Genomic DNA, 18,615 nt, shown 5'->3' with positions numbered 1-18,615 from the left:
GAGGGCAGGGTTTGAGGAGGAGAGGGACTTCAATGCCATAGAGTTCAATTGCCAAAGTGGCCATTTTCTCCAGGTGAACTGATCTCTATTGGCTGGAGATCAGTTGTAATAGTGGGAGATCTCCAGCTACTACCTGGAGGCTGGCAAACCTATTCGTGAAATGACAAAGATAGAAGAAACAGAATTGCACTAATAGTGATGTCAGGGAGTATAATGCAATGATTTTTCAGTATTTTGGGGGTTATTAATCTGAAAATGTTTTTTAAAAAGGGTTTTCTGGATCTTTTTTTGGAAATTTCCAGGTTTGATAAGCCCAAACCAAAAAAATACTGAAAACAATTGGTGTACACCTCTAATACAGAAAAGGTGAAAGAATGACAGATTCCTCCCAAGAAGAAACTTTAGAAGAAGAACCTACAGGTTTAGAAAGTGAAGTGAAAGTTGCATTGGGAGCAATTGGGAGAAACAAATCACCAGGAGTAGATGGGTAATAGAGCTATTCCAAGCCACAGAAATGGAGACCATCAAAATCTTGAGAAGAGCATGCCAACAACTATGGAAAACAAAACAATGACCCACAGACTGGAAATGCTCAATTTACATTCCAGCTCTGATAAAGGACACGTCAAAGTCTATGGCAACTATTGGACCATCACATTAATTTCTTGCATGAGTAAAGTAATACTAAAAATATTACAACAAAGACTGTTAGCTTGTGTGGAATGAGAAATGCCTGATGTTCAAGCTGGATTAAGAAAAGGACAAGGCAGTAGAGATCATATTACAAATTTACATTGGTTTGTGAAGCATACAAGAGAATTCCAGGAGAAAATCAGCTTGTGTTTCATAGATTACAGGAAACCTGTTGACTGTGTGGATCAGAGTCCCCAACACATAGCCTGTCAAACATTTTGGGGAAGTGGGTGGGGCCAGGAGAGGTCTGATTGGCTCTTTAGATGGGGAAAAAAACTTTGCTTCCCTTCTGAATGTAAGCTGTTCCAGGCCTTAGCCATTATCCTCCCTTCCCAACCATTTGGCCAGGGGTGGGGGAGGCAACATCAGAAAAAGCCAGTCAGCCTGAATGGGAGAAGGCAAAAAAATCAAATAAAGAACTTGCCCAAACCTCTGGCTGGCTCATGTCCCCAGCTTGGAGGGCTTTAAGAGGGGAGTGGACATATTCATGGAGGAGAGGGGTATTCATGGCTATTAGTTAGAATGGATACTAGTCATGATGCATACTTATTCTCTCTAGTATCAGAGGAGCATGCCTATTATATTGGGTGCAGTGGAGCACAGGCAGGATGGTGCTGCTGCAGTAGTCTTGTTTGTGGCTTCCTAAAGGCACCTGGTTGGCCACTGTGTGAACAGACTGCTGGACTTGATGGGCATTGGTCTGATCCAGCAGGGCCTTTCTTACGTTCTTATGTTCTTAAGTTATGTTCATTGCTCATGCAGCCCAGGGCAAAAGTAAGGTGGCTAACCAGAGTGGGAAAGCAGAGAAAAGACCCTCTTCCCACCCCAAGCCTGCCCCCCAAGTGGCACTGGGGAGAACAAGATGCCCAGCATATGTGGGGAAAGAGAAGTCATTCCCGCTCACACCTGCCAGCATTTGCTTTTCCCTGCATGGCTGCTGCAGCTGCCTGGGGAGCAAAGGGGGAGGGCAGTGAGTAAAGCCCTCCTCTCCTGCGCCTGGAAGGAAAGCTGTCTGTCTGTCCTGAATTGTGTGTGTGTGTGTAAAGTTCCCCACCTCCCTCATCCTGAGCACCACAACAGAGCTGAAGGCTTTGTGGCTTTTTATGTGTGATGATGTGGCTTTTTATGTGTTTGTGTGTGAGAGATTGCACACTGTTGACATCAGATTATAATGGAGGAAGAAAAGGGGATCTACTTGCAATCCTCCTTAGCTTTACATGAAAATTAAGACTATTGTTATTTCACCCAACACTGCTTATTGATGGGCTTTGTGTAGGGTTGCCAGGTCCCTCTTCGCCACCATTGGGAGATTTTTGGGGCAGAGCCTGAGGAGGGCGGGGGTTGGGGAGGGGAGGGACATCAATGCCATAGAGTCCAATTGCCAAAGCGGCCCTTTTCTCCAAGTAAACTGATCTCTATCGGCTGGAGATCAGTTGTAATAGCAAGAGATCTCAAGCTAGTACCTGGCAGTACAATTAGACCTATGAGGACGAGAATCTCAGAACATCGTTCTAGGATTCGTGCAAGAAATCTGGAGGCACCACTTACTCCGCATTTTATTGATAAGGGACACCGAGATAGCGACATGGTGTTCTGCGTCCTGTGGCAGTATCAAGGTCGCCCTCACGATTCCCAAAACATTCAGAAAATACTACACCAAATGGAAACAAAACTTATTTTTCTTATGAGATCCTTGTCTCCTAATGGTTTTAATAATGAACTTGATTACTCTTGCTTTTTATAGGTGTTTTCTCCTTTAAGGAACTTGGTTACTTTCCTTTACTGATTTACCAGCTGCAGTTCATTTCCTCGCATTGCTTTCTATTTGAACTCGCATCTTGTCAGTTTCATTATACGCTTTGGAGACCCATGTAGAAATCCTTTTGGTGCCGTTTGAAATTGGTGTTATTCTATGAACTTCTTTGGTAAGATAATTTTTTAGTATTTATTATGATGGCTATATAGTTCCCTTCTTAATTACATATTTTATACTATTTATAATAAAGGTTGAATTTTTAAATTGTTATATTTATTGATATGAAATTCTTGTATTAGTCTTGTATATTTATTTATTGTGATACACAGATACATGTAGCTGATGAAGCCATATGCGAAACGTGTTTCTGATCTAGACGACACGTCCTGGCACCTCTTCGCTGTGGCCCTTGCCTCAGACATCTCCCGTCCAGCTACCTAGAAGCACAGGAAAGTCTTTTATAGACAATACATATTGATATACCTGATCCAACGGACATTTATACTCTTTGCTGTATTGTACACCTTGCTGGACTATTCTTGCTACTCTTATGAGAAAACTTGTACATGTATCTTTCTGTATTCTTGTATGTATATATAGTTACCTTTTACACTTACCTGCACTTTTATAAACTTATTTCTTTATTATATTATCTTGTGAGTGCTGTTTGGATCTCTTCCATTATCTGTACAGCACTGAGCCCTTATTCTTCTTAGTACCTGGCAGTTGACAACCCTAGCTTTGTGTTATTAAAGACTATGTGGGTCTTTATTGTGGAGCTTTTAATATTTTGTTCATGTTTATTTTTAGCAATATATTTTGAGTATTGATAACACATATTTTGGTAACTCTTCAGAAATAATTTATGTTCCTATCAAAATCTGACCAGAATCTTTCTCTTGCTGTACACACCACATGCTCTGAGCTCTGATCAGCCCTTCAGCACCAACTGTCATTATTAAAAGAAATACTGCAGGCTGAAAATGTCTGGTCTCAAGAGAGAAGGGCTCATCTAAAGCTAAGAAGAAGCCAGAAGAAGCATTTTCCCCTTTTGCATAAGTCTGTCAGATGCCGGCAAAATGAAGATAGATACAGCCAGATGAGGGGTTCTTAGCTAGCACATGTATACTTATTTTGTGTGTTTGCAAAAAAAAAAAAATGTTTAAAGAATACATCAATTTTAAAAGGCATTCCATTAAACAGAGCTTCTGTCTGAAATGCTGAAGAGTTGTTTTCAGAGTTAGGCATAATCTCACTCCCTGAAATTTTGTAGTTGGCTTCACCTCACACGGCAGCCGTTTTGTGGTTGGCTTCTTCTGTTAGCATTCCAAATATGCCTGCAGGCTGAAAAAGGTTGGGGACCCCTGGTGTTGATCATGAAAAGTTATGGTTGATTTTAAAATAAACGGGTGTGCCGCAACATCTGATTGTTTTGATGTGCAACCTGTAGTCTGGACCAGAGGCTCCTGTTAGGACAGAATATGGAGAAACAGAATGGTTTCCAGTTGGCAAAGGTGTCAGGATGTATTTTATCTTCCTGTCTCTTCAATTTATATACAGAACATATTATAAAGAAAGCTAGATTAAATTTAGATGAAGGTGGAGTGAAAATTAGTGGAAAGAACATTAAGAATCTGAGATATGCAGATGACACCACATTGCTAGCAGAAAATAGTGAAGACTTGAAATGACTACCAATGAAAGTTGAAGCAGAAAGTGCCAAAGCAGGATTACAGCTGAGCAATCAGAAGACAAAAGTAGTAACTACTGGGGAATTACACAACTTTAAGGTTGACAATGAAGACATTGCTCAGTATTTTCTATTCCTTGGCTCCATCATAAACCAAAAGGGAGACTGCAACCAAAAAATCAGAAGGAAATTGAGACTGGGAAGGGCAGCTGTGAAGGAGCTAGAAAAGATTCTTAAGTGTAAGGATGTGTCACAGGCAACCAAGATCAAGTTAATTCATGCAATAGTATTCCAGATTACTATGTATGGGGGTGAAAGTGGGACAATGAAGAAAGCTGACAGAAAGACAGTTGATTCCTTTGAAATGAAGCATTGGAGGAGAGTTTTATGGATACTGTGAAACATCAAAAAGACAAATAAGTGGGTTCAAATTAAACCTGAACTTTCCCTAGAAGCTAAATGACTAAACTGAGATTATTGTACTTTGGTCACATTACAAAAAGACATGAGTCACTGGAAAAGACAACAATACTAGAAAAAGTTGAAGGCAGCAGGAAAAGAGGAAGACTCAACATGAGGTGGATTGACTGAATAAAGGAAGCCACGGTCCTCAGTCCGCAAGGCTGTTAATGATAGGAGGTCATTAATTCATAGGGTCGCCATAAGGCAGAAGTAACTTGACAGCACTTAACACATTGACACCACCATAATTAACATTTTGTTTGAGTAGGTTTTGTCTGTGCATGTTTGAAAACTAACCTGGCTTTGAAGGGTCTTGAACCCCATCTTCGGCTGTTTAAAGGAAATGTTGCTAATGGCGAAACACTGTTCCAATGTCAGTTCGATTGACTTGAAAACATTTAGTCCACTGATTTACAACAGCGAACCATATGGACTCCTGTTGACAAAGTTCAAGCATCTGCTTTATGAAATCTCCAGACACCCAAAGCCCAGATTTTCCTTTTACAGTCAGGTGTTCAGGAAAAAAAAACTTTTTAAAAAACCTTGGCATATATATAAGCAACACCTGTGGCCAGTCTCAAACATTTACACATATTCTACATTTAATAATGATGAAGATACTTTGGAGCAAGTCTAAGCAGGTCTACTCAGCAGTACTGTAACCCCTATTTTATTCAATGATGCCTATTTAGGGTTGCCAGCTTTGGGTTGGGAAATTCCTGGAGATTTGAGAGTGGAACAGGGGAGGGCAGAGTTTGGGGGGGAGGAAGAAACCACAGCAGCGTATAATGCTATACAATCTACCCTCCAAAGCAGCCCTTTTCTACAGAGGAACTGATCTGTGTTGGCTGGAGATCAGTTGTAATTTTGGGAGATCTTCAGGCCCCACTTGGTGGTACACCCCTAGGATGACTCCCAAGGAAGTGTTTATAGGTTTGCAGTTATTGTCTACTGTTTTAGATGCAAAAGACAACAGTACTAAGGGGAGCAGAAATGTCTATGAAACTCAGAGAATCTACCACAGAAGGCAAACTGCTCTGAAGTCCCCCCCCTTAATTTATATTTGCATTTTATTTACACAAATATGATGTGTTATGTAAATACAAAACATAAGCATTAGACATAAGGTAGATGGATGATATGAATATACAAATGGAGAAGCATGTTTCAGTTAATTCAATGGTACTTGCTGCTCTATAAGTGTGCATAGGTTTACAGTTTTGATTTTCAGTTCTGTTTGTTAGAAATCTGTAGGATTTTTTTCCTGTTTTATTTGTGTATTCAGCCTATGGCTGCAAACAAGATATTTTGTGAATATTAAATGTATTCATATGTGTGAAAAGTCTCTTCAAGACAAATGTGGAAAAAGCTGGTATTTTGTACACATAGTTTTTTACACTTCCCACACTACTCAATTGCCTTATTCTCAGGAGACAATATTGGGTATGGTGGATAACCCGATCCATACACATTTAAAAGTAGCATTATGCAGCCATAGCATTATGTGGTCCATGAAAGAAAGAGGAAAACAACCCCCATTCTTTCTGCACAATTTCATCCCACCAAGAGAAATGTCAAGTGCCAGTGAAGCATGGTAGCCCAGCAGAGCTTGATCATCCTTGAGTTTTGTTTAATCTACATATTTGCACCCCCTTTTTCTCCCCAATGAGGACCCAAAGTGGTTTATGTAATTTCCCTCTCCCTCTGTTTTTACTCTCACAAGGGAAACCCCCCCCTCCCGTGAGGTAGGATAGGCTGAGAGAGAGTGACTGGCCCAAAGTCACCCAGCAAGCTTCTATTATAGAGTGGATATTCAAACCTGGGCCCCACATTCTAACCACTAAACACTGGAACTACAAAAACTGAGAGGCCGCTAAAGATAAAGGTAAAGGCCCCCTGTGCAAGCACCGGGTCATTCCTGACCCATGGGGTGACGTCATATCCCGACGTTTTCTAGGCAGACTTTTGTTTGCAGGGTGGTTTGCCAGTGCCTTCCCCAGTCATCTTCCCTTTACCCCCAGCAAGCTGGGTACTCATTTGACCAAACTTGGAAGGATGGAAGGCTGAGTCAACCTCAAGCCGGCTACCTGAAACCAACTTCCGTTGGGATCAAACTCAGGTCGTGAGCAGAGTTTGGACTGCAGTACTGCAGTTTACCACTCTGCGCCACGGGGCTCTTACGAGGCTGCTAAGTACATAGAAATGCAGAAGTCAAGTTTTCTTGGCTGTTTGGTTTCTTGTGCATGAGTTAATATTAGCACTACTCCCACACAGCAAGGCAGGAGACCACAGTACATATGGCTTTTTTTGGAGGGGGGGCTGCCAAATCACAGCTGACTTATGGCAACCCATGGGTTTTCAAGGCAATAGACATTCAGAGCTAGTTTGCCATTAGCTGCTTCTGCATTGCAACCCAGGACTTCCTTGATGGTCTCCAATCCAACTACTAATCAGGGCTTATTTAGCTTCCAAGATCTGATGATATCAGGCTAGCCTCGGCCATCTATGTCAAGGTGTATATGGCTTTAACGTTAAAAAAAAATTAAATGGCTGATCTGTATCATCAGCCTATGCACTTAACTTTTAATAGTGGGTTTGTGTGGCTGGCTCTCTGCCTGACAGTTGCCATAAAAGTGGTTTCCTGGCTTGGTTTTCATTCAAAAGGTATCCATATGACTCCTTTACAAAGCCTAGAACAAATAGGATTGCTATTGTGTTTCTATAGGATGTTCTGAATTATGAGATGTGATTTTGAGAGGGTTAGACTAGGGTCTGTGTTCAAATCCCCCTTCTCATCCATAAAGCTTCATAGGTAACCTTGAGCCAGTCATTCTTTCTCAGCCTTGCCTACTTCACTGAATGGTTGTGAGGATAACATGAAGAAGTAGGGATGCCAGCCTCCAGGTCATCTCATATCCATGCAAACTACAGAGCCCGGCCGCACATCTTGCTGCAATGACAAAGCCGGGCTGCCCCGGGAGCCGGCTTTAAAGCCGCCAGCCAGCTGGGCTGCGGGAGGCCCCTCCCACCCCCCAGCTGGCTGGCGGCGTCCTAGCCGGCTCCCGGGGTGGCCCGGCTCTGCGCCCTGCTGCCGCTGCGCTGGGTGGCTGGGAGGGACCTCCTGCAGCCCAGCTGCCTGGCGGCTTTAAAGCTGGCTCCCAGGGTGGCCCGGCTCTGTGCCCCGCTGCCGCTGCGCTGGGCGACTGGGAGGGACCTCCCGCAGCCCAGCTGGCTGGCGGCTTTAAAGACGGCTCCCAGGGCGGCCCGGCTCCGCGCCCCGCTGCTGCTGCGCTGGAGCCCGGCCGCACATCTTGCTGCAATGCCAGACCCAGGCCGCCCCGGGAGCCGGCTTTAAAGCCGCCAGCCAGCTGGGGGGCGGGAGGCCCCTCCCACCCCCCAGCTGGCTGGCGGCGTCCTAGCCGGCTCCCGGGGCCCTGCGCTCCGCTGCCGCCGCGCCGGACAGCTGGGAGGGACCTCATACCGGTACATTCGCTCCATAACACGCACAGACATTTCCCCTCACTTTTGAGGAGGCAAAAAGTGTGTGTTATGGAGCGAAAAATACAGTATTTTACTTTTCAGGTTTGTATGATAGGGCTGATGTGTTTGCCTGAATGAATACTAAAGTCATACCCTGTTCCTGGATGAAATATATATTTGGATATGCATTTTACTTCATAACCCCATCGTTAGCAGAATGGCCTCCCCTTGATCACTGCTGTTTAAAAACAAAAATGTGTTTAAAAATAAAATTCTGCCAGCCTCTGTACTAGAACATCACTTTCAGATACAACCTGGAAGTGATAATGGGTAGCCCTATGAATTGCCAGAAAGTCTATGTACCCAGAAGAGACATAGTGACATTCTACTCTGGGGCCTGTCATTCCAGGTCCAGAACACTTCTGTTACTCCCAGGTGCTGTCATTCCATTCCCAAAACACTGACTCTATTCCTAGGGACCTTTAATTCTACTCTGGGGGCTGTCATTCCAGGCCCAAAATACACTTACTACTCCCAGGGGCTGTCATTCCATTCTGGGGATTGTCATTCCTGACCCAGAATACTTATGCTATTCCCAGGGGTCATCATTCGACTCTAGGGGCTTTCATTCTAGTCCCAGAACACTTCTGCTACTCCCAGGGACCATCATTGCACTCTGGGGGCTGTTATTCCAGTCCCAGAGCAGTATATTTGGGCCCAGAGACCTTCACTTAAAATCCGTTTTACATTTTCATTTCAACTTTCTTTGTGCTGTAATGTATTTCAATCAGCATATTTGGCTTCTATTATATTCAGTGCACCTTCAAGCCTCTCCCATTCCAAATGGGCAATCCTGCTGAATCTGTGGCATGGAAAGCAGCAGCAAATACACTTTGGCCATTTATACATGGGAGGTTTTGCCTTGGGTTTGCCACTCTCTAGAAGCACATTTCCCCCATACAAATTCTCAGAACTCTGCATGGGGGCTTATTGTTGAGTTTTAAGAATGTGGATGGGGAAAATGTGCAGTGGCAAATCCAAGGCAAAACCTCCTAAGCATAAATGGCCTTCATGTGCTTCCTCCCAAGCATGCAGGAGCCAATGTTGTGTGCAGATGGCAGAATATGAGAGGAAAGCTGGGGAGAGAGGTGGGAGGGAGGCAGGGAAGGGTAGAGGGGAGCTGGGAAGGCAGATACCCTGTCTCACATTCAGCTGATTCTTCCAGACTCCCTCCCTCGCTTGCAGAAGCCGCCACTGTGAGTTGGCCCACTGGGAGCTCTCATTGGCCGGCTGGCCCCCACCTAAACCCACCCATGACACCAGCCCTGGTTTGAAGTGTTAAATTCCACCTCCCTTCTCTACATAGCCCTGAGTCTGCAAATGCCTGAGTCTGCATTTGGCATTTTATAGACAGAAGGACTGAAGGAGAAGCCTGATCAGGTTGGCCTTCTCTTGCCATGTGATCTGCAGAGGCCAACTCAGCTCAGCTGTAAAGAATGGAAGAAATTAAACAGAATTTATAAAGCTTGCAATTGAAGCCAGTTGGTATGCATTCACAGAGGAATGCTATGCAGAGTTACTACAGCCTACACCAGGGGTCGGCAAACTCATTAGTCAAAAGAGCCAAATATCAACAGTACAACGATTGAGATTTCTTTTGAGAGCCAAATTTCTTAAACTTAAACTATATAGGTAGGTACACTGTTTATTAACTTAATAAACTTTAATTAAGTTTTAAGTCTTAATTAAACTATAGGTACACTGAATAAAACTTGATATCATACTTAATAATGATCTTATTTATTGATAAAAATTAAATTGTAAGTCCCTGCCATTTCCCCCTCCCCGTCCAGAGTCCTCGTCTGGAGGCCTGGTCTACCGCCATAAAAGCCTATTGGTAGACCTGGCCTCCGGCTGAGTCCCATTGGGAGGCCAGGTCTACCCATTGGCTTTCTTGTCAGTAGACCTGGCCTCCGGAGGCCCATAGAAGCCAATTGGTGGACCTGGCCTCTGAAGGGGGACTTTTTCCCCTCCTCGGAGTCCAGGTCTACTGCCAAGAAAGCCAGTGGGTAGACATGGCCTCCCAATGGGGCTCAGCCGGAGGCCAGGTCTACCAAAGGAAGTCTGCCCTGCCCAACTGCTGATAGGCGGGGGGGCAGGAACCGCCGAGCCGCCCGCCCAGCAATCGCACGGCTAGAGGGGAGGGGAGGCTTTAGCCTCCTAACCATTGAGGGCAAGGGAAAGGGGGACCCGGCCATTCTCCACGGTGTGGGGGGGAAAGACAGTGCACCCGCTCGGCCACTCTCTCTCTCTCTCTCAGGCGCGTCGGCTCCGCAGCCCAGCAGCCGGCGTGAGTGGGCACAAGAGCAGGGGCTCCGAACCAAGTTCGGAGAGCCGCACTCAACGGGCCAAAGAGCCGCATGCGGCTCTGGAGCCGCAGTTTTGAGACCCCTGGCCTACACCATTTGAAATAAAGGTGTAACTCTGTTTAGGATTGCAATGTGAACACTCTGTGTCTCCCCCCTTCCCCCGACAAATGTGTGGCCATCCTGAAAGTACACACATGCCTACCTTTATGTAGGCATGTGTAGGCATGTGCAGGCTTTTCTGACTGCATGGAATACATTTCATTCTTTAGCAGTTCCTCTGGTTCCTATTGAAAAAATGAAGGCAGGATTCAGCTGGACTAGGAGTGTCAAGTATTCCATCAAACAGGGATATATATCTCTTTCTCTTTAGTGTCTTTTCAGAAAGGCTGGCTGGGGATCAAGTTATTAAAAATCTTATAGCTTTTGTTTCAGTTATTGAACTGGTGTTAAATCAAAGAGGCATTGTTATTCCAGCTGTAGCTGCAGCTTTTCATAGCCTTGCTGCCGTTATTGCACTTCAGTGACTACACCAAAATATGCTCGGCCAGCCATGTGCGTAACTGGTGGCCAACTGAAGGTAATAAGCAATTCGGTACATTTGGAATGTGTATGGGTATTTTTTATTTGGTTGGCTGGTCGGACAGCGGACATGCATAAAAAGGGGAAAGTAAGTGCTGTGATGCTTTTTATGTGTGTAAAGGCCTTTTTTGAGTTGTCAATTTATAGAAGTCTAGGTCTGGCCTCATTTTTTGCACAAGTGCAAGGTATCTGCTCTTCTGTTGGAAGAATATATATATATTGCTGGGAAATGTAATGGTTTCTCCCAAAGAGATAGCCATGTTAGTCTACTGCAGCCAAGAGTCTTGTGGCTGTTTAAAAACAAGCACATTTATTATGGCATAAGCTTTCATGAGTCCATGACCACTCTGTCAGATGCATGATGCATTATATTTACTGGGCAAAACACATACATACATACATACATATATATATATACATACACACACACACACACACACATATATATATATACACACACACACACACACACAAGGGCACAAACAGAAGGAGGGGATGGGGAGGTTATTACCTTACAGATAGTCTCTGTTTGAGATGGGGGAGTTAGCTTTTGGAGACTATGCTTAGCGAGAGGGAGGGGGTACGAGATCTTCTCTCCTAATTTTATGGGGATGAGCACACAGCGGAACTACCCTTAATAATGAGGGAATGCTTTATAATTTTAAAGGATTTAATTGAAAAATAATTTTTAAACACACACACATACAGCAATAAAAACTCACACACCTGATGCACACAAGTGCCTAAGAAATAAAAGAGAGGAGGGGGTGGACACAAGAATATGAGGGCACTAAGGGCACTATTTACCAGTCAGAAGAATGTGATGTCCAAATGATAGCAGTGCTGAGCAGCAGAGAAATGATCAGCTTTTCCCAGAAGGAAAGAGACTTACAGATGTAAGGGGTGCAGCTGAGAAAACACGGGCACACTTTGGATAGCGAAGGGGCTAATTCTTATACCCACAAATGAGTCCAGAGGCTGTATGCTAACTGGCAACACAATGGGTTTTGCCAGGTACAAAAAGGTTAATTACTCCTTGAGTAGTTGAGATATTAAAGTTTGAAAAAACATGTGGTAATGACAACATAGAAGAATCCCTTAGTTTGCCTGACTAAATACCAGTAATGACATCAGCATAGAATTAATTCCCAAGTGTGACCTCTATCTGCGGATAGCTAAATCCATGCATCAAAACCACACCTGCAGTAAACATATTTTTCTTCAAACTTGGGGAACTCCTCATGTTTGCAAATAAAAAAAAATCTGAAATGAACAATAAAATATATGTGGGGGTTAAATCCCACCCTTAATACATTTGTGTTATCTGTGCACATGCAGACAAAGCACTTACCTGAACAGAATGGAGTTGATCAGGGCTCTGTGGTGGCAGATGCCAGCAGATGCTCCTGGTCCGGTCGCTGAGGCAGAGGATGCCAGGAGCCGCTCTGGGACCAGTAAGGAGGGAATCATCAGGGATGGGGGAGGGTTTCTCTCCCCCTGCAAGTATCACAAGTCCCCACTTGTTATATAATAACATTCAATTGCCATTAAGAAACAAAACACCCTCCTAGTTGTGTGTGGGGGCAGATGACTGCTTTGGGGACAGGAGCAAGGAAAATGGCTGCCATATGGGCAGAACTTAAGATTGCCTGCTCTGGGTTAGGAAATATCTGAATATTTTGGGGGTTGAGCCTGAAGAGGGATGGGAAGGACTTCATAGGGGTACAATGTCCATCCTCCAAAGCAGCCATTTTCTCTAGGTGAACAGATCTCCGTTGCCTGGAAATCAACTGTAATAGAAGGAGATCTCCAGATGCCACCTGGAAGTTGGCAACTTTATCAGGACTGAAAAAATAAAACCTTTCCCACCCACATGGCAGCCATCTAGGTTTTGATGTGATCTTTTTCCAGAACTTCAAATCAGGTTTGAGAAACACTGGAAAAAATCTGGGGAAAATCTGGGAGGTGCAATGTTGTGGGGAAGTATGGAAAAAAACGGCTTCTTGACAGCATTGAACTAGGGGTAAGGTCTTTGAAAGGTGTAACTGCTTTTGATTGGACTGTGAGTTATCCAGTGGTAAAGGTGGATTATAAAATATTTAAGTAAGTCACAAATAACTAGAATATGCAATGGGAGTGTGGAATAGGCTGTTTCTGAGTTTTGATCTCAAAGTTAAAGTCTCTGCTATGGTTTACCATGAGAGGTAAGGAAGAATGGTATAACCCGATCTTGTCAGATCTAGGAAGCTGAGCAGAGTCAGCCCTGGTTAGTATTTGGATGGGTGACCACCAAGGAATATCAGGGTTACTATGCAGAGGAAGGCACTGGCAAACCATCTCTGTTAGTCTCTTGCCTTGAAAACCCCATAAGGGATCACCATAAGTTGGTTGCAACTTGACGGCACTTTACACACACACACACACACATCGCTTTCCACTGTTCGGTCACCCCCGATCATATTAATGAAATTGTATACAAATGTTATTACAACTGATATCTGGTTTTGTGTCAATTGTATGTAAAAGGTTTGAAAATTGATCAAAATTGGGTATTGGGTATAAATGGCACAAATAGGCCATATTAGAAACAAAGTAATTGAGAACACCAGCAGTGAAAAACAGATGGAATGAAAAGGCTTATGTATGAAAATAAAAAGGAATGACACAGAAAATGTATGTACATCTTCAGTGCTGTGGACCTCAAATGATTCTAAGTAGTTTAAGTTGTACACTCCTGTTTTCCACCACTGCCTTTGATTGTTATAGAAGTTGAAGCTGACTTCTCCTTCAATATTTCCAACGCTTAACAGGATGAAAGGAATGTATTACCTAGTTCTCATGTTCAGGACTACAGAAATGGTGGTAGAAAGAAACCTGTGCCATACAAGGAGTATAACTTGCACAGTCAGGATGTTAAAAGATGGTTGTCAAAATGGGAAGGTGGTTGCAATTCACGCCCCACTGTACAGATAGACCATATCTGAATGTATTGTCACTGAATTTCAGTGTGCGAGTGCAGACACTCAGGTAAAAAACCTTGTGGGGTAGGGCTGTGCATATCGGAAAACCCGAACCATTTCGGCTTTTTCGGGTTTAATTTTGGCTTTTTGGGGTTTTGACTATTCACCTTTGCTCAGATGCACAGCTCTGTGCCTTCTCCCATTTTTCTGTTTTTGACTGGTTTTGGAGTCCTTTTGAGGTAGGGGTCATGTAATTGGAACCAACTTGATCTGACCAACTATCCAGGTCCATCACCCAACAGTAGGGCTGTCAAAAAAAAAAAATTCGGTACAGTTCGGATCCGGACGAATTTGGCCCTTGTGGGTTCGGTATGTGCCGAAGTCCGAACTCCCCCACTTCGGATCCGTTCAATTCGGCGGGAATTCAAAGTTCGGAAACAAGTTCAGCCGAATAAAGCCATTAAAAACACAACCGCACCTTTCCGCGGCTCTGGGGGGGGGCATTTTTGGGCTTAGAGGTCCCAAACTTTTGGCAGAGCTTCAAAGGACGTTTATTGAAATACTCCCCAAGTTTTGTAAAGATTGGGTCATGGCGGGCTGAGATATGGGCCCTGAAAGGGGTCTTCCCCACCCTTAATGTGCATCTCTCAACAGAGCTTGCCGCCCACGCACAAAGCTCCCAGCCCCGACAACAGCGGAGAAAATAGCAAAACAACTGCAAACACAACCTTGTTAAACAACACCTTTGCAACACACAACTGAAACCTCCCCCCTCAAACCAGGGAGCGAGAGACTCGAGGGGGAACACACACCCCAGGCAGAACCGACGAAAGCCCCCTTTGGCTTCCCCCCACCCACAGAAACTGCTCCCTCCCCACACACACACAGACTCTGCTTTCCCCCCACACACACACACATACACAGGAGAAAAATTATAGATTAAAGCCCCCAAAGGGGTCTTACTGTGGCTGTCTTCTGTTCCATCAAGAGGGGCTGTAATCCAAGATGATTCCAATTAGGCACGGAACATTTTGCTCTGGAGAGGAGATGCACACACACAGGATCGGCTGCTCCATTCATCCCAATAGGGGAAAGGGGAAAGGGGAAAGCCCATATCTCGGGACCCCCTGACCCAATGTTCACAAAACTTGGGGGGTATCTTAAGAACACTGGTCTGAAACTCCGCTCAAAGTTTGGGATCTGCACCCCCAAAAATGCGCCCCCTGCAGCCATGGAAAGAGAAAAGGGGGGGAGGCGATATTTCTGCCCCCACTGAACCCATCTTTACAAAACTTGGGTAGTATCTTAAGAATAATTCACTGAAGCTATGCTAAAGGTTTGGGGGCTATATCCCCAAAAAAGCGCCCCCTGCAGCCACATAAATGGAAAAAGGGGGGAGGGAAAAGGGGGAGAGCCCATATCTCGAGACCCCCTGACCCAATGTTTACAAAACTTGGGGGTATCTTAAGAACACTGGTCTGAAACTCCACTCAAAGTTTGGGATCTGTACCCCCAAAAATGCGCCCCCTGCAGCCATGGAAAGAAAAGGGGGGGAGCCCATATCTCGGGACCCCCTGACCCAATGTTCACAAAACTTGGGGGGTATCTTAAGAACACTGGTCTGAAACTCTGCTCAAAGTTTGGGATCTGCACCCCCAAAAATGCACCCCCTGCAGCCATGGAAAGAGAAAAGGGGGGAGGCGATATTTCTGCCCCCACTGAACCCCATCTTTACAAAACTTGGGTAGTATCTTAAGAATAATTCACTGAAGCTATGCTAAATGTTTGGGGGCTATATCCCCAAAAAAGCGCCCCCTGCAGCCACATAAATGGAAAAAGGGGGGAGGGAAAAGGGGGAGAGCCCATATCTCGAGACCCCCTGACCCAATGTTTACAAAACTTGGGAGGTATCTTAAGAACACTGGTCTGAAACTCCGCTCAAAGTTTGGGATCTGTACCCCCAAAAATGCACCCCCTGCAGCCATGGAAAGAAAAAGGGGGAGCCCATATCTCGGTACCCCCTGACCCAATGTTTACAAAACTTGGGGGGTACCTTAAGAAGCTTCATCTGAAGTTCCAGTGAAAGTTTTGTGTCTGTACCCAAAAAAATGCGCCCCCTGCAGCCACAGAAAGGAGTGAATGTGCACAAGCACCCCCCCACACACACACACACGAGGATTTTGCTCTCTCGCTCTCTCTCCCTGGCCAGGCCGCACATCAGCTGATTCCTCCAGTACTCAATCCTGACTGATTGGCCAGAAGAAGACCCAGCTTGGCCACCGATTGGCCAGGGGAGGAGAATGCTGCTTACTGACGGTTATGCTGCTTACTGACGGCCGAATTTGCCGAATTTATTCGCAAACTCCCGAACTCGCTGAATTCGCCCCCCCCGGTTGCCCGCCAGTTTTGAGTTCGGATCTGTCCGAACAGAAAAGCACCGAATCAGGGGAAATTCGGTTGATTTTCAGTTCGGGCCGAACCGAATTGACAGCCCTACCCAACAGAAGACTAATCTGGATAGCAGAAGGGTCATTAAAAAGTGGAGCTCACTAGGGCTGTCAATTCGGTTCGGCCCGAACTGAAAATCAGCCAAATTTCCCTTGATTCGGCGGTTTTTAGTTCGGGAGGAACCGAACTCAAAACTGGCGGGCAACCAGGGGGGCCGAATTCAGCAAGTTCGGGAGTTCGCGAATAAATTCGGCCAATTCGGGGCCGTCAGTAAGCAGCATTCTCCTCCCCCGGCCAATCGGTGGCCAAGCTGGGTCTTCTTCTGACCAATCAGTCAGGATTGAGTACTGGAGGAATCAGCTGATGTGCGGCCGGCCGGGGAAAGAGAGAGAGGGAAATCCTCATGTGTGTGTGAGGGGGTGCTTGTGCACATTCGCTCCTTTCCGTGGCTGCAGGGGGCGCATTTTTTGGGGTACCGACCCCAAACTTTCAGGGGATATTCAGACTGGTTTTCTTAAGAGACCACCCAAGTTTTGTAAACATTGGGTCAGGGGGTCCCGAGATATGGGCTCCCCCCTTTTTCTTTCCATGGCTGCAGAAGGCGCATTTTTGGGTGTGCCGACCCCAAACTTTCAGCGGAGCATCAGACAAGGCTTCTTAAGATACCCCCCAAGTTTTGTAAACATTGGGTCGGGGCCCCCCGAGATATGGGCTCCACCCCTTTTCCCTCTCCCCCCTTTTCCATTTTCGTGGCTGCAGGGGGCGCTTTTTTGGGGGTGCAGCCCCCAAACTTTTATCATAGCTTCAGAGAATCCCTCTTAAGAGACCACCCAAGTTTTGTAAAGATGGGTTCAGTGGGGGCTGAAATATCGGCTCCCCCCCTTTTCTCTTTCCGTGGCTGCAGGGGGCGCATTTTTGGGTGTGCCGACCCCAGACTTTCAGCGGAGCTTCAGTCAAGGCTTTTTAAGAGACCACCCAAGTTTTGTAAACATTGGGTCAGGGCCCCCCGAGATATGGGCTTTCCCCTTTTCCCTATTGGGATGAATGGATCACCCTCGAGAGATGCATACATATGGATCTTATATTGGATACAAATGGAATCATATTGGATTACCCAGCCTCCCAGCCCCTCCTGCTGGAACAGAAGACAGCCACAGTAAGACCCCTTTGGGGGCTTTAATGTATAATTTTTCTTTTCTGTGTGTGTGTGTGGGGGAAAGCAGAGTCTGTGTGTGTGTGTGGGGAGGGAGCAGTTTCTGTGGGTGGGGGGGGAAGCCAAAGGGGGCTTTTGCCGGTTCTGCCTGGGGTGTGTGTTCCCCCTCCAGTCTCTCTCTCCCTGGTTTGAGGGGGGGCTTCATTTTTATTCTTCAGGTTTTTCCTCATTCATAAGATCAGTTAGGTTATTTTGATGCTTGCTCAAAACTGGTTTTCAAATGGTGACTTAAAGAATGCATCTGCCTGGTCCCAAGTCCAATGCAAAAGGAGAAATTCCACCCCCTCCTGCTCATTATGCATAGCTAGCTGCCTCTGTCCCTTTCCATGGTATGCAAACTCCCAGGTGTCAGGTGTTGCTTTGCACTGTTGCAAAGGTGTTGCATTGCGTGCTTGTGTTTCTTTGCAGTTGTATTGTTTTGCAAAATTCTTCACACCTGCCCCGCCCTTTGCATGTTTGCAAAGGTGTTGCTTTTCAGTTGTGTTGCTTTGCAAAGTTCTTAGCACCTGCCCCGCCCTTGCTCTCATCAGCTGTTTGTCCGGCCGGGAGCTTTGTGCTTGGGCGGCAAGCTCTGCTGAGAGATACACATTAAGGGTGGGGCAGGTGTGACCCCTTTCAGGGCCCATATCTCAGCCCCCCCTGACCCAATCTTTACAAAACTTGGGGAGTCTTTCAATATACGTCCTTTGAAGCTCTGCTGAAAGTTTGGGACCTCTAAGCCCCAAAATGCCCCCCCCCCAGAGCCGCGGAAAGGCGCGGTTGTGTTTTTAATGGCTTTATTCGGCCGAATTTTTTTTCCGAACTTTGAATTCCCACTGAATTGAACGGATCCGAAGTGGGGGAGTTCGGACTTCAGCACATACCGAACCCACAAGGGCCAAATTCGGACGAATCTGAACTGTACCGAATTTTTTTTTTTTGACAGCCCTAGAGCTCACCCAGACCTGTCTGGAGGGGTATACCCT

The sequence above is a fragment of the Euleptes europaea genome, chromosome 3 (assembly GCF_029931775.1).
Source record: "Euleptes europaea isolate rEulEur1 chromosome 3, rEulEur1.hap1, whole genome shotgun sequence".
Classification (NCBI taxonomy): domain Eukaryota; kingdom Metazoa; phylum Chordata; class Lepidosauria; order Squamata; family Sphaerodactylidae; genus Euleptes; species Euleptes europaea.
The sequence above is the reverse complement of the archived record's forward strand: the minus strand, read 5'-3'. Positions refer to the sequence as shown.